This window comes from Piliocolobus tephrosceles, chromosome 14 (assembly GCF_002776525.5).
Source record: "Piliocolobus tephrosceles isolate RC106 chromosome 14, ASM277652v3, whole genome shotgun sequence".
NCBI classification, from domain to species: Eukaryota; Metazoa; Chordata; class Mammalia; order Primates; family Cercopithecidae; genus Piliocolobus; species Piliocolobus tephrosceles.
The window spans coordinates 84214794-84230401 of record NC_045447.1 but is presented as its reverse complement, the minus strand read 5'-3'; the positions used below and the strand labels follow the sequence as shown (position 1 = coordinate 84230401).

Below are 15608 nucleotides of genomic sequence, written 5' to 3'. Positions count from 1 at the left end.
ATTTAATATTTTCAGATTGCCATTGACTGAGAGTAACTGAAACTCTGAGTTGGAAAGTGAACCTGTGGATAAGGGAGGACTACTTTATGTCTATTTCATAAAGCAATACCTATGTAGAGCAATCTAGACAAACATCTTACCTAAACATAATTTTAAGACATTTATCGATGAATCAGAGTATGCCCTCTGATGCACAAACCAGTTGTTCCTTTTGATGACAAATATTTTTTCTTCTTGACTTGCATATGACACTCGCTTTCCCCAGAAAAGATCAGAACTTCACGGAGAGCCACTCTGCCTCACATGTGTTTGGAAAGCAGAGAAAAGCCCTGTTTATTGACAAGTTTTACCACATTACATCTTCAAGCACTGTCTGTCTCAGCAAACAAAAGTTCTGGATGGGAGCCAGGAAGCCCCAGTGTTGAAGCTTCATAACAACTCACATGTTCTTGCACATGAAGGATTCCAGTCTGTGGAAGGGATTATTAACTGGAGCAAATAAATTATATTCTCTCTATGGGTCGTTGTTTAACATTCAAGATAGCGGTTCCAGTGGATCTATTGGGAGATCAGGGTGCCATCTGTTCTTTGCACAGCAACTGTAATGTGTTGAGACACAGACACACACCACATCCATAATTCTTGACTGTGAAGCAGCTGTTCCTCCAGTCTCGTGGCTCTTTTGCAGGGTAGGGGAGGAGCCTGAGTGGCCTGCATGGAGAGGCTGTGTGGAATGAACAGCTAGCTGCATTCATTAGCTGGAAAAGAATTCTTAAAAATCAGGGAAAAAATATACCAATGTTTTGTGAAGAACAACTTTAGAAGTTGTCGCTCTAAAATTTCTCTTTATGCATTATACTTTTAAGTGATTTTAAAAGGCTGTCATAAATGAGGAGTGATTGTTTAATGGGTATGGAGTTTCAGTTTTGGGAAATGAAGAAAAAGCTCTGGAGATGGATGGTGGTGATGGTTGCACAATGATGTGAATAGACTCAGTGCCACTGAATTAGACACTTAAAAATGGTTAAAGTATGTTATGTGTATTTTACCACCAATTTTTTAAAAAGCTTGTCACAGAAGCCTTCTCTGTATAAGTAGAATCTGGCAATGTCAGAAACTAACATAATAAAAAATAAGCTGTGGAAAGATTGAAGGATATAGGAGACTTTAATAATCCGGAGCTAATTCCTCAGATAGTTACAAACTCACTGGATAGCATTCCTACATGTCCGAATATCAACTATCAAAATTCTTAAAAGACAGGGACTTGAAATAAACTGGAACTAACACATTAAAACAGAGTTGTGTTATTCTTTTGTCTCAAAGCAAACTTTTATAAATTTCATTATTTAATATTTTAATGTATTATTAATATTTCAATCACACAAGAAGTTCTTGTGTTCTTGGAAATGAAGAAGACTTCTACGTTTATTCAGCTGCATATTGGAAGAGAATTTATTTGCCAGAAATATGGAAGATTTATTGGAATATTTAACTGTACTACAAAAGAAAGTGCTGGTGTTTCTTTCTCTGTAAATTGTTAAATGATGCAGGGTTGCTTTTCTGGAATAGTAGGATCAGGGAGGGAGGACTGAATGACTTCTATTCACTGGGGGAGTCAATGGATAGGAAATAGTTGAAGACATTTTCTCACTAACCTGGATAGTTACTCTTGGCTTATATATTCTAGTATCATTTGGCTACAAAATCCCTGTAAACTCCAGGTCAACTAAAACTAATGTTTACAAGGAATTCTGACAGCATAGTATCATATAAATGTTAATAAAATTATAATGGCCAGTACCACCATGGGAATTTCGTTAAGACTTGTATTTATTGTCTCATAAATACTGTAGTCTCAAGTTCCACAACCCCCACTGGTTGACTGAAATTGTGGATAGTACCAAACCATATATATACGTACTATGCTTTTTTCTATACTATATTCTGATAATAAAGTTTAATTTACAAGTTAGGAACAGTAAGAGATAAACAACAATAATAATAAAATAGAACAATTATAACAATATAATAAGAGTTATGTGCATGTGGTCTTTCTCTCTCTCTCTCTCTCCAAATCTTACTATACAGTACTCACCATTCTTGTGCTGATGCAAGATGATACAATGCATTCGTGATGAGATAAAGTGGGATGAATGACCCATGCATTGTAAAGTAGCGTTGGGCTACTATTGACTTTCTAAGGATACATCAGAAGGAGGAGCATCTGATTTAGGTGATCCTGGATAAATGAGCCATGACAACATGGATGGTTGGATGTCAGGAGAAGATGATGTCAGTGTTTGGAGATCCTCAAGAGTTGAAGGTTTTTGTTTTGTTTTGTTTTGTTTTTGCCAAAACTTTTGGACGAGCATTGTAATAGAATGTTATTGTCTCTTTCTTTTTAACTCATTAAAGTGTTGCCACAAATGTTGTAATCCTTTGATCATACTAGTGACTTTAATGCTGCGTTCCATCCTAGGATCATGTTCCATAATTTTGTCCTTTGATGTCTGTGCAATTTGAAACACTTTGACAAATTTCAGTGATACCCACACAGCTGGTTTTGCTTCAGTTTCTTCATCTTTCTCTTCCTCTGTAGATAACATGTTCTTCCAATTCCTCATTTGGTAATACTTGAAAACCTTCAATATGTTCTTCCATTTCTTCATCAAGTATGTTGGCAAATCCTCCACCAACTTGTCTTGCCATGTGAATGATTTTCCTAACTTCTTCATCAATCCCCAGAAAGCCTTTAAAATCATTCACAACTTTACTCCATAAGTTCTTCCAGCAGACATTTGCAGTTTCTGTTTTTAATTTGTCCGTTGCAGCTTTGATGAATGTTATTGCATCTGTAATAGTGAATCATTTCCAGAACAGATTATATCCAGATTAGGGTCTACATCAATTGCTGATCAAATGTGATCAAATACAAGGCAGGTGTATGTAGTCTTGACAAACTGAATGATGGTAAAAAGCTAAAGCAATGAGGTTGTATTCAGAGGCAAAAACACAACCTGAACATTTTCATTTTGTGTTTTATAGCTGACAGATTTAGGATGACTAGGAGCATTGTCTCTTATTAACAGGACTTTAAATTCCAACTCTTTGTCTTCCAAGTATTTTTTTTTTCTATTTCTGGGATAATACATTGGTGGAACCATTTCATAATCAAGATGGCTGTCACCCATGCTTTCTGATTATGTTGCCAGAACATGGGCAGTTAATTTTTGTTTTCCAGAGTACTGGGTTCTTTGCTTTGTACACTATCTTGGCTTTATCATATGCCCTGAAGCATTGCCATGTGGTTCCAGAGTTCATCTGTCCTTCCATGTTTTATGCCTTGGTGCCTCCTTTGAACTTTTATGAATGCAGGTTTTATCTTCTTCCAGAAGACTTGAAGATTTGCTTTAGATGGCATCCTTTCTTTTTAATTATTTCTTCAACTCTTTTGGAAAGGTAGCAGAACCTTCTTCATCAGCAGATGCAACCTCTTCAGTATTTTTTATATTTGTCAGTCCAAACTTATTTTTGAATCTATGTAACCATCCCTTACTTGCAGTAAATGGCTTGGTGTCACTTGTTTCAGGGGATCCCTTGCTGAAGTCTTCAGATAGTCTCAATGCTTTCTGTTGCAACATTTTGTCATCAATTGAAACATGTTTTCTTTTCATGTCTTCCATCCACAAATTTAATGCCTTTTTCATGTTCACTAAATACTTATCATTTACTGTGGCCATAACTTTTGCAGTTTGACATGCAACAGCACAACTAGCACAAATTTCTTTTTCCCTGTTCACAATGTCACAGATAGAAGGTGATATGGTTTGGCTGTGTCCCCACTCAAATCCCACCTTGAATTCTAATAATCCCCATGTGTCAAGGGTGGGGCCAGGTGGAGAGAATTGAATCATGGGGGCTGTTCCCCGCCATACTGTTATTGTGGTAGTGAATAAGTCTCACGAGATCTGCTCATTTAATAAATGGGAGTTCCCATGCACAAGCTCTCTTGCCTTGCCACCACGTAAGATATGCTTTTGTACTTCGTTCATCTTCTGCCATGGTTACAAGGCTTCCCCAGCCTTGTGGAACTGTGAGTCCATTAAACCTCCTTTCCTTTATAAATTATCCAGTCTCAAGTATGTCTTTATTAGCAGAGTGAGAACAGACTAATAAATACAGAAAGTTTCATTGTTAATGTAGTCCTTAGCAAACTTAGCATTCAATTGTTTTTTCTTATCAAATCAAGAACTTTCACCTTTTCACTTAAAGGAAGCACTTCATGGTTTCTCTTTGGCATATCTGAATTGCCAGGAACACTACGCTTGTGCTTTGGGCCACTAGGAAGTAAAATGAAGGTGACAGACACAAGCACTGTGGTACCAGAACATCTGATAATGGAGATGGCTACTAAGTGACTCATGGTCAGAGAGCATAGACAGTGTGGATGATGCTAGTGAAATGGGTGATTCACATGCTGGGTAGGATGAGGAAGGATGGGGCCGGACAGTGTGAGATTTCATAACATTACTCAGAACTGCACTCAATTTAACTTTTGAATTATTTATTTCTGGAATTTTGCAGTTAATATTTCAGACCATGGTTTATTGCTCTCAGAGAGCAAGATCACAGATAAGAGGGGACTACTGTAAGTAGCATCTATGTCAGGAAACTTTGTTTCTGCCAGGATAGAGCTACTCAAGTAAATGGCAGCAGGAAATAGTTTGTCAAATCCTACAGAGTCCATCCCACTTGGATGCAAGTCACTATCCATCTGTTACAGATATTATTATTATGTTATTAAATAGGAGCCAGGTGGTGCGGCTGGATTTGGTTGGTTGGTTGGTTTTTTGGTCTTTATTGTTGTTCTACTAGAATGACTTGTTCTACAAATGTTTCCCAAACTTTAGTCATACAAATATCACCTTTGTGGTATTTTTTTGCCTATCCATATTTGTACTATTATTCATTTAATGCTTTTCTTTAAGTAGATTCCATTTTTTAGTACATTTGTTCAAACAGGAAACTTCATATTAGCATGAAAATAGACAGCTAGCTGTAAACCTGTGAAACAATGGTTTTGATGTACTGGTTATATATTTTTCTGGTACATGAATATTACTAACAAATTAGAAAAATATTCATGTACTTACCACTTGAATTACCTGGTGGTAAATGTAATCTGGGTAATGTTGGCCTAAGGTTCCAACAGAATTTCTGGTTTCTACTAACTCATTTTACTTGTAATCATATATCATAATTTTCTATTTTATAAAAGCACAAATGACAAAACAATGAGTCCAGGAAAAAACTCCAGAGGTAAACATCAGAATTTGTAAAAGACTCACTAATTGTAAAAATAATAATACCATTCAATTCAGTGGAGCTTATAATATCATTCAGTTCAGTGGAGCTTACATATTATTATTTTCACAAATAGAATCTCAGTTAATCATCAGAGCCACACTATGAGATTAGCAGATGTCAGTCTGTTTGTGCTACTATAGCAAAATACCTAAGATTAGGTAATTTATAAAGAACAGCAGTTTATTTCTCACAGTTTTGGAGGCTGGTAAGTCCACGATCAATGTGTCGACAAGTTTGCTTGTCTAACAAGGACTGCATCTTCCACAGGGGTGGAACGCTATGTCTTCACATGGTGGAAGGCATGAAGGCAAGCCAGTCGAATGCTGCGTGAAACCTCTTTTACAAAGGCCTTAATCCCATTCACAAGGGAGGAGCCCTCATTACCTAATCATCACTTCTTAAGGGTCCTGTCTGTTAATTCTGTTACATTGGCCATTAAGTTTCAACACCTGAAATTTGGAGGAGACACATTCAAATCATAGCAGCAGGTCATTGATTGTTATCTTTATTTTACATATGAGGAAACTGAAGCTCAGAGAAGTCATGTAATTATTCCCCAGGTTATGCAGGCATCAAATGGCAGAGGCAGCTCATTATTTGGTCTTTCCACACCATACTGTACTCTAGAATTTGGAAAGGTTTATTGCATCACCAGTTAGTAAGTCAGGAACTATAGCTCCCTTGGAATTGATACTAATGATGTATTGATTCTGATAGACACAAAATAAACTGAAATATTTATAGTGTGGCTTTTCTGAGCTTCTGTTTTTATTTAATGGATCCATATTGACTGACCAGCTAATGTACCTGTCTGTAAAACAGCTTTGTAGGCCTCTCCCCTTTCTTTTTCCTCCCTGTCTGTGTTGTTTCAAGTATAGATGACAGGCTTTAAGAATGGGAAGTGAAAAGGCAGAATTCAATCGACAAATGCAGGTATATATCTTCATAAAGTCCCAGAGTGCACAGCATTCATTCAAAAAGAATCTTGTTACTACCAATACCAAACAAATACCTGTGGTCATCAAGGAGAAAAATACTGTGCTCCTAGCCAAGTCTTTGAGTTTGTTACTTTACTAATGTATAGAGTAGAAAGTTCAGCCATTTTGGTATCCTGCCATTACTTTATTGCCTATATATGGAAAGGAGACATAGAAAAGGTTGTTAGGACTAAATGCAATAAATGAGCAATACAGGCTATAGGAGGTCTCCCTTTTCAAATGTAATATAATAATTGCTTAAATTGTACATGTAATTACAGGCAAGCTTCTTGTTGCTATCTCAGGATCCAAGCAGACAATAGTTAATACTGCCTTGAATGGGTTTTATTCAGTGTTTTAATATTTTAAATGCATATGATGCCTTAGCTGACCTAGAAGATCCGATCTACCTCCAGATCTATTAACTTGTTGAGTCAATTAAAATTTTCTTATTTTAGAATATATCCTCCATGGAAAAGAAATTTCAGTGACATCAATCTAAGTAATACTACATTTATAATATAGATTACTTTCCAAAAAACCTTTAGGTGATTATCAAAGTGGTTTCTCTGATAACTGAACAAAAAAGACAAGTAAATTACTTTGTTCCTATGATGGTTGACAAAGCGTCTTTGCTTGACTGAACTTCAGTCAGGCTCCTGAGCCTTCTCCTAGGCCTGTCTTTGTACTTACTTGTAAAATCCAGTTTTAGCAGGAACCCTAATAAGTTAGTTAACAAGAACCCCCACCCTCAATATCCGATCACCCTCAATATAAGGTTCCTCATCCTCCATCATCCTCCAGGTGATGTTCAATCACCATGCCTGTCCTCAGCAAGAATCCTGTTAGGTTGGTTTAGCCAGAGCCTCCCTTACCCTTGATGTTACCTCCTAGTCATTTTTCATTCACTGACGCTCCACCAACCATTTGACTATAAATTCCCACTTGCCCACACTTTTTTCAAAGTTGAGCCCGATCTGTCTTCCCTACTGCAAAATTCCATTGCAGTGGTCCCTATAACTATCAGAATGATACTGAATCAAGCCTGCTGTACTTTAACAAGTATCATTGCATAATTTTTTCTTTAACATAGTTGGATGTCACCAATATTTATTATTCAAGATGAGGACTTATAAAGGGAAAGAAATAGAAAATTCCATGGTCTCTTAGGCAGTTTAAAGCCAAAGGCAATATAAATATAAATTTGTATATTCTTCCTCTCCTACCGCTTGTCAAAGAACAGCACACCATGGAATAAGGTAATCTTAGATACAGCAAGGCCTTGGGCAGAACAGTCAGAACATATCAACAGAAGAATATGTCATAAGAGGGCAGAGACACAAATATCTCATTCAAAGCACTATGACTGGTTGACTTGTAGTACAGAAAAGAGTATATTTTGAGTGTAATAATCATGTTCTTAAATAAATAATGCTGAAAAATAAAATGCCAAAGACATCCCCTCTGTCTCTATTAAGTAACTTGTAGCAGAGCTATACTCTGCTGAGAAAAATTGGAAAAAAAAGATAATTTTTTAAAGAAAACACCTGTTTTGAAGTTATCAGAGAGATTTCCAAACAGCAAAGACATGAGGGTCCAAGATCTAAGAAAAAATGAAAGGTCAGTGAAATGAGCTCAGTATTCTTCAAGATGCTTTCCACCTTGGGGGACCTGCCTGTTCAGTTTAGATGCCATTCAGAGAACAGCGGCCAAGTGGCAGAGAAACCAACAGATCTCACTGGGTTGGGAAGGTAGTAACTGAATTTCAGGGCTACCAAAGCAGACAAGACATTCAGGGACAAGTTTTCTGAGAAAAGGGAGGTATGAAAAAGTGATCCCATCACTTGTTAATCTTCTAAGGCATTTGTGAAATTCTTAAATTGCGGAGAGCAAGAGGACAAGAAGCCAAATGCAAAACAAAGTGGGATTTTCAGGAATCTCATCAGCTGAAGAGACACAAACTGAAGTTTAGTATATACTAAGGAGGAGAGTTCCTAGTTAAATCTGAGAGTATATTTTTGGAGGGTATATCCTAGGTTTAGGGTAGAAGCAGAAGTAGGCCAGCATAATAGAACTATAACACTACCTCAAGTTAGCTTAGTTCTGATTGAACTGAGGTGACTTGTTCTGTTCTAGTTGTCTACTGGAGAATAGGTTGAATTCTCTCTAGAGGGAAATACCATCACCCCAGGATTCTAAGGATTCTATAATTTTTCATTGACAAGTCTATTATCCAGTCAAATCCACCAGACATTATCAAGAAACAGGACCAGAGGGGATGGGGGTGGGGGTAACAGATGATAGAAGCAGAACCACAATTGGCCCACATATGGAGTTATCACACAAGTACTGTAAATAATTATGATTAATAATTCAATAATATGAGCATTTATGTGTTTAAGAAAATAGATATGACAGAGAATTTCACCAATGAACTCAAATCTATTCAAAAGCAAAAAAAAAAAAAAAAAAAAAAAAACAGGAGGAGGAATATGGAGCCTTCAAAATGGCAGAGTAAGGACCTCTGAAAATCTGTTCTTCCATAAAAGCAATGAGAACACTTGCAAGAAAACTGTCACAATCAACTTTTTCAGAATTCTGGAAATTAACTAAAGGCTTTTGACAATCCAAGAGTACTTTTCCCAAGAAAAATGACTGAATTTTGCTAAGAACAGTGACCTTTTTTCTTGCCATAATTCCATCTCCATCTCTTCTACTCTACAAAAGATGTGAAAGCCAAGAGCTTTATAACTATGTGTTTTAAATAGCAGTAACTTAGCAGCCACTGGAAGATACAGAACAGATTTGGAGCTCCCTAAAAGCCCCGTCTCTAAAGAATTGGCTTTATTTAACCTGTTTAGCAGCTTCTGGAAAACTTCATTCTCAGGACTTGCCTTTATTTAACCTGACTGAAGTAAATCATACTCTGTATGAACAACTGTATCCGCATGGCATTTATCAAAAACAATCAGCTAAACAATTGTTTAACATTGCAGCTGCCTGAGGTGGCATTAACAGTTGAAGCTAACAAAAGGCTGACCAAAAAGAAAAGAAAAAATTTGGGGAAATGGGATATCTGTAGGGAGCTTTACAAAGTTCTAACATATTAACATATTTCTGGAAATCTGAAAGGCCATGCAAATATAAAGAACTGTACACAGCCCCAGAAAAAAAAAAAAAAAAACTGAGGAAGTCCTAATCTGTCACCTCTGGCTGACCTTTAGGCTCTTCTTGAGCAAGAAATGGAGGCTAAGGCAAAGTTGTAAACTTCCCACTAGAGCAACGAAGACATGCCCCAACACAAACACAGAACCTGCTGTATTCTGGGGGATGTATTGGTTTAAGGCATTTAAGGAAAATCTCTGTTCAATAATTAGTTGACTGTTAATCTGGCAGAGCAGAGCCATATACAACAAAGAATATAGACTCTACGGAATTAGTCCAGGAAAGTCACTAAGCAATCGTACAGCAACAATGACAACAAAAACAAAAACAACAAACAGCACTAACAAAAAAAAACTGGGGAGAAGAAGAAGATGTAAAACTGTATTATTCAAAATGTCCAGTTTTCAACAAAAAGTATGAGACACACAAAGATATAGGAAACTACTGCCCATACACAGGATAAAAAGCAGTCAATAGAAGTTATCCCTGAGGAAGTCAAGACATTGGACTTACTATGCAAAGACTTTAAGTCAATTATTACAAATATGTTTAAAGAATTAATGAAAGCCATTTCTAAATAAAGTATGACAATGATGTCTCAATGCATAGAGAGTATCACTAAAAATACTACAAATTATAAATAAGAACCAAGTAGGAATTATGGATTTGAAAAGTATAATGAAATAAAATATTCATGAGAGGGGCTCAGCAGCAGATTGGAACTGGCAGAAGAAAGAATCACTAAACTTGAAGGCGGGTCAATTAGATTATCCAATCTGAAGAACATAAAGAAAAAAAGATAAAAGAAAAAATGAACAGAGACTCAGAGACCTGTGGGACACCATCAAGTGTACCAACATATGCATAGTGGAAGTCTCAGAAGGGAAGAAAGAGAAAGGGGAAGAAAGAACACTTGAAAAATTAATAGCCAAAACCTTTTCAAACCTGATTTTTAAAAATATAAATCTGTACATTCAAGAAAGTCAAAGAACTTCAACTAGGAAAATTCAAGGAGTCACTCCTAGAAAAATTACATCTAACTATTACAAGCCAAAGACAATGAGCGAATCTTTGTAATTAATAAAATTTTTTCTTTGCTAATCAGCTGACTTTAAGGTGAGAATCTTGAAAGCAAAAGTGACTCATTATATACAAGAGAACCTCAATAATATTAACAGCGAACTCCTCATCAGAAACTATAAAGGCCAGAAGATAGTGAGATGACATATATAAAAGTGTTGAAAGAAAACTAAGAATTCTATATGCAGGAAATCTACCCTTCAGAAGCAAAGGGAAACTTATGACACTCTCAAATAAATAAAACTAAATTCATCACCAGCTACTAAAGGAAGTCCTTCAGGCTAAAAGCAAAGGGTACTAGATAGTAACTCAAATTTGTATGAAGAAATAAAAAGTACCAATAAAGATAACTGTGTAGGTAAATATAAAGAACAGAATAAGTATATTTTTATTTATCTTCTATCTGATTTAAAAGACAACCAGCTGCATAAAGCAATAATTACAAAACTGTGTCAATGGGCTTATAACACAAAAAGGTGCCATATTCATGATAGAATAATAGAAGGAGGAGATGAAGCATAGTTTTTGTGTGCTGTGAAATTAAGTTAATATTAATATGAACTAGAGTCTCTTAAGTCAAATTGTTAATTGAGGGCCGGGAGTGGTGGCTCATGCCTGAATCCCAGCACTTTGGGAGGGCAAGGTGAGAAAATGGCTTGAGCCCAGGAGTTTGAGACTAGCCTGGACAACATGTGAGACCCCACTTTTTTTTTTAAAAAAAAAAAAAAAAAAAAAAAAGCAATCGTTTTTGATCACCTCTCAGCGTTTTGGCTAAGATCAAGTGTAGTATCTGTTCTTATAAGCTTAATATCTGATATATCCTCTATCTGAGGATACTATATTAAATGGGTTTTTGGAGCAGGGAGATGGGATAGGAGCTTACTCTGTCCACTCCAGGCATTGACCTGATATTTTAGTACCTCCAGAAATGGTGCACCCCCTTTGGGAGATAACATTTTTTAAATTACTTGTAAAAATATTTTTTAAAGGTGTTAATTGAAATCCCTAGGGCAACCACTAAGAAAATAACTTAGAAATATATAGTAAAATAAAACAAGAGAATTAAAATGGCATATTAGAAAATATCTATTTAACATAAAAAACAGAAGAACAAAGGAATAAAAAGAAGATGTAGCACATACAGAAAACAAATGCCGAAATGCAAGCACAAATTCTACTTTATTAGTAATTATGTTAATTGTAAATGGATTTAACACTCTGATCAAATGGTAGAGATTGGTAGAATGAATTGAAAAAATGATCCAACGATATGTTGTCTCCAAGAGACACACTTTAGATTCAAATATACAAATAAGTTGAAACTGAAAGATTGGAAAATGATATACCATTCATGCAGTTCCCAAAAGAGAACTGGATATAATAATATCAGACAAAATGGACATGAGTTGCCATCTCCCACTTGGGATGACTATAATAAAAAAAAGAAAGTTAGAAATGTTGACAAGGATATGGAGAAATTGAAACCCTAATACACTGCTAGTGGGAATGTAAAATGGTGCAGCCACTTTGAAAAAGTCTGGCAATTATTAAATAGTTAAGTATAGAGTTACCATACAATCCAACAATTGCACTCCCTGGTTTATACCTTAAAGAAAATGAAAACATATGTCCACAGAAAAACTTGTTCACAAATAAAATAGCATCATTATTATAATAGCTAAAAAATGAAAGCAATCCAAATATTCATCAATTGATAAATGTATAAACCTTGAAAACCTTGTCTTAGTGAAAGAAGCCAGATGCAGAAGACCACATATTGTATGATCTGATTTATATGAAAGGTCTAGATGGACAAATCTATATAGATAGAAAGTAGATTAGTAATTGTCTGGGGATGGGGTAAAGAGGGAAGAGATGGGGAAAGGGAATGGGAGTGACTGCTAATGGGTATGGAGTTTCTTTTGAGGTGATAAAAATATGTTCTAGAATTAGATAGTGGCATCTATCTAGAATTAGATAGGGGGCATCACACAGCTTCATGAGTATATTTAAAACTATTGAATTATATACTTTAAAAAATGAATTATTTGGAATGCAAATTCCATCTCAATAAATCTACTATTTAAAAATGAACAAATGGAAATTCTAGAATTGAAAAATAGAATTACAGAAATTAAAAATCAATTAATGGGTTTAATAACATACTGAACATTGCTGAGAAAGATTCAAAAACATTTTTACATTGGCCAATAGAAAATATCCAAACTAAAGAACTGAGAACAAAAAGAAAGAAAATATTTGTAAGAGAGCATGAAGTATATATAATACATAGTAAGAACTTTTAATGTACCTATAATTGGAGTCTCAGAAAGATAGGAGAGAGAATTAGGCAGGGGCAATATTTGACAAGATAAAGATCAAGAAATTTTGAAAACTAGTGAAAGATCTCGGCTCAAAGATTAAAGAAATTTAATGAAACCCAAGCAGAATAACTACAAAGAAGACTACACACATGCATGTTGATATGGTTTGGATATTTGTCCTCTGAAATCTCATGTTGAAATGTGATCCCCAGTGTTGGAGGTGTGACTAGTGGGAGCTGTTTGGGTCATGGGAGTCAATCCCTCATGAATGACTTGGTGCCATCCCCTTCATGATTAGTGAGTTTTTGCTCTATTAGTTCATGTAAGAACTGGTTGTTTAAAGAGCCTAGCACCTCCTTCCCCACCTCCCTCTTGTTCTGTCTCACCATGTTGACATGCCTGCTCTGCCTTTGCCTTCTGCTATGAGTAAAATCTTCCTGAGACTTCACTAGAAGATGAGCTCATGTTGGTGCCATGCTATTAGAGCCTGCAGAACCATGAGCCAAATAAAACACTTTTCTTTATAAATTACGCCATCTCAGATATTCCTTTATAACAATGCAAAATGGACAAATACATATCATACTAAAATGCTGAAAATCAAACATAAGGAGTAAATATTAAAAGCACCTAGAGGAAAATAGTACACTTTCAAAAAAATAAAATAAAAAACAATTTTAGGACTGACCTCCGACTTCTCAGTAGATATGATGGAAGCCAGAATTCAGTTGAATTATATCTTTACATAAATGACTGATAAGAAAATAATTGTTCACCTAGAATTCTATTCCCAGAAAAACTATCCTTCAAATGTAAAGGAAAAAGACATTACCAAACAAAAACTGAAAGAAATCAGCAGCAGACATGCACCAAAGACAAAATGAAACAAAACAAAAATAAAAAGCTAGATACAGAAGAATATTCTTCTAGAAAAAGAAAAACACTTCCCACCAAAGAAAATAATTCAAGAGATGAACATGGAAATGTAGAAAGGAATGAAGATGAATGGGGAAATATGTGAATAAATATAGAATACTTTTTAGGATTTAAAAAAATGTAAATAAAATATAAAGCAAATACTAGGGTGGTTATGAAAATAATACAACTATCATAATGTTAGTTGTGGGCTAAAGAAAAAAGAAACACAACTAGTAAAGGAATACAAACAGTAAGAACTCAACAACAACAAAAAGTGTATATTGAGATCTGGCAAGATGGCCAAATAGGAACAGCTCTGGTCTGCAGCTTCCAGCAAGACCAATGCAGAAGGCGGGTGATTTTTGCATTTCCAACTGAGTGGTACCTGGAACCCCAGCAGGACAGAACCGTTCACTTTCCTAGAAAGGGGACTGAAACCAGGGAGCCAAGTGGTCTCACTCAGTGGGTCCCACTCCCACAGAGCCCAGCAAGCTAAGAAACTGGCTTGAAATTCTCAATGCCAGCACAGTAGTCTGAAGTTGACCTGGGATGATGGAGTTTGGTGGGAGGGGGCATCCACCATTACTGAGGCTTGTGTAGGCAGTTTTTCCCTGACAGTGCTAAGGAAACTAGGAAGTTCAGACTGGGCAGAACTCACCACAGTGTGGCAAAGCAGCTCTGTCCAGACTGCCTCTCTAAATTACTCCTCATTAGGCAGGATCTCTGAAAGAAAGGTAGCAGCTTATAGATAAAAATCCCATCTCCCTGGGACAGAGCCCCTGGGGGAAGGGGTGGCTGTGGGTGCAACTTCAGCAGACGTAAATATCCCTCTCTGCCAGCTCTGAAGAAAGCAGTGGATCCTGACAGGGAGGATTCTCCCAGCACAGTGCTCAAGCTCTGCTAAGGGACAGACTACCTTCTCAAGTGGGTCCCTGACTCTCATGCCTCCTAACTGGGAGAGACCTCTCAGCAGGGGCCAACAGACACCTCTTACAGGAGAGCTCTGGCTGGCATCTGGCAGGTGCCCTTCCAGGACAAAGCTTCTAGAGAAAGGAACAGGCAGCAATCTTTGCTGTTCTGCTGCCTCCAGTGGTGACACCCAGGCAAACAGGGTCTGGAATTGACCTCCAGCAAACTGCAGCACACCTGCAGAAGAGGGGCCTGACTGTTAGAAGAAAAACTAACAGAAAACAATAATATCAACATCAACACAAAGGACCCGCACACAAAAACCCCATCCAAAGGTCATCAGCCTCAAAGATCAAAGGTAGAGAAACTCATGAAGATGAGGAAAAACCAGCACAAAAATGCTGAAAATTCAAAAAATCACAATGCTGCTGCTTCTCTAAATGATCACAACTCTTCTCCAGCAAGGGCACAAAACTGGATGGAGAATGAGTTTGACAAATTGGCAGAAGTAGGCTTCAGAAAGTAGGTAATAACAAACTCCTCTGAGGTAAAGGAGCATGTTCTAACCCAATGCAAGGAAGCTGAGAACCTTGATAAAAGGTTACAGAAACTGTTAACTACGATAACCGGTTTAAAGAAGAACATAAATGACCTGATGGAGCTGAAAAACACAGCACAAGAACTTTGTGAAGCATACACAAGGATCAGTAGCCAAATCAAGCAGAAGAAAGAATATCAGAAATTGAAGACCAACTTACTGAAATAAGGCGTGAAGACAAGATTACAGGAAAAAAAAAAAAGGAATGAACAAAGTCTCCAAGAAGTATGGGACTATGTGAAAAGACCAAATGTATGACTGATTGGT

The 15608-nt window shown here is 36.5% G+C and overlaps 1 protein-coding gene and 1 non-coding gene across 2 annotated transcripts in view; one reads left to right on the top strand and one right to left on the bottom strand.

The window, feature by feature from the left end:
• Positions 1-15608, bottom strand: part of MAMDC2 (MAM domain containing 2) — a 179320-nt gene that overhangs the window by 24675 nt on the left and 139037 nt on the right. The window lies entirely within an intron of this gene.
• On the top strand, positions 11344-11534 carry LOC111543459. The gene has a single exon (XR_002731879.1). It is a non-coding gene; the product is annotated as a U2 spliceosomal RNA (small nuclear RNA).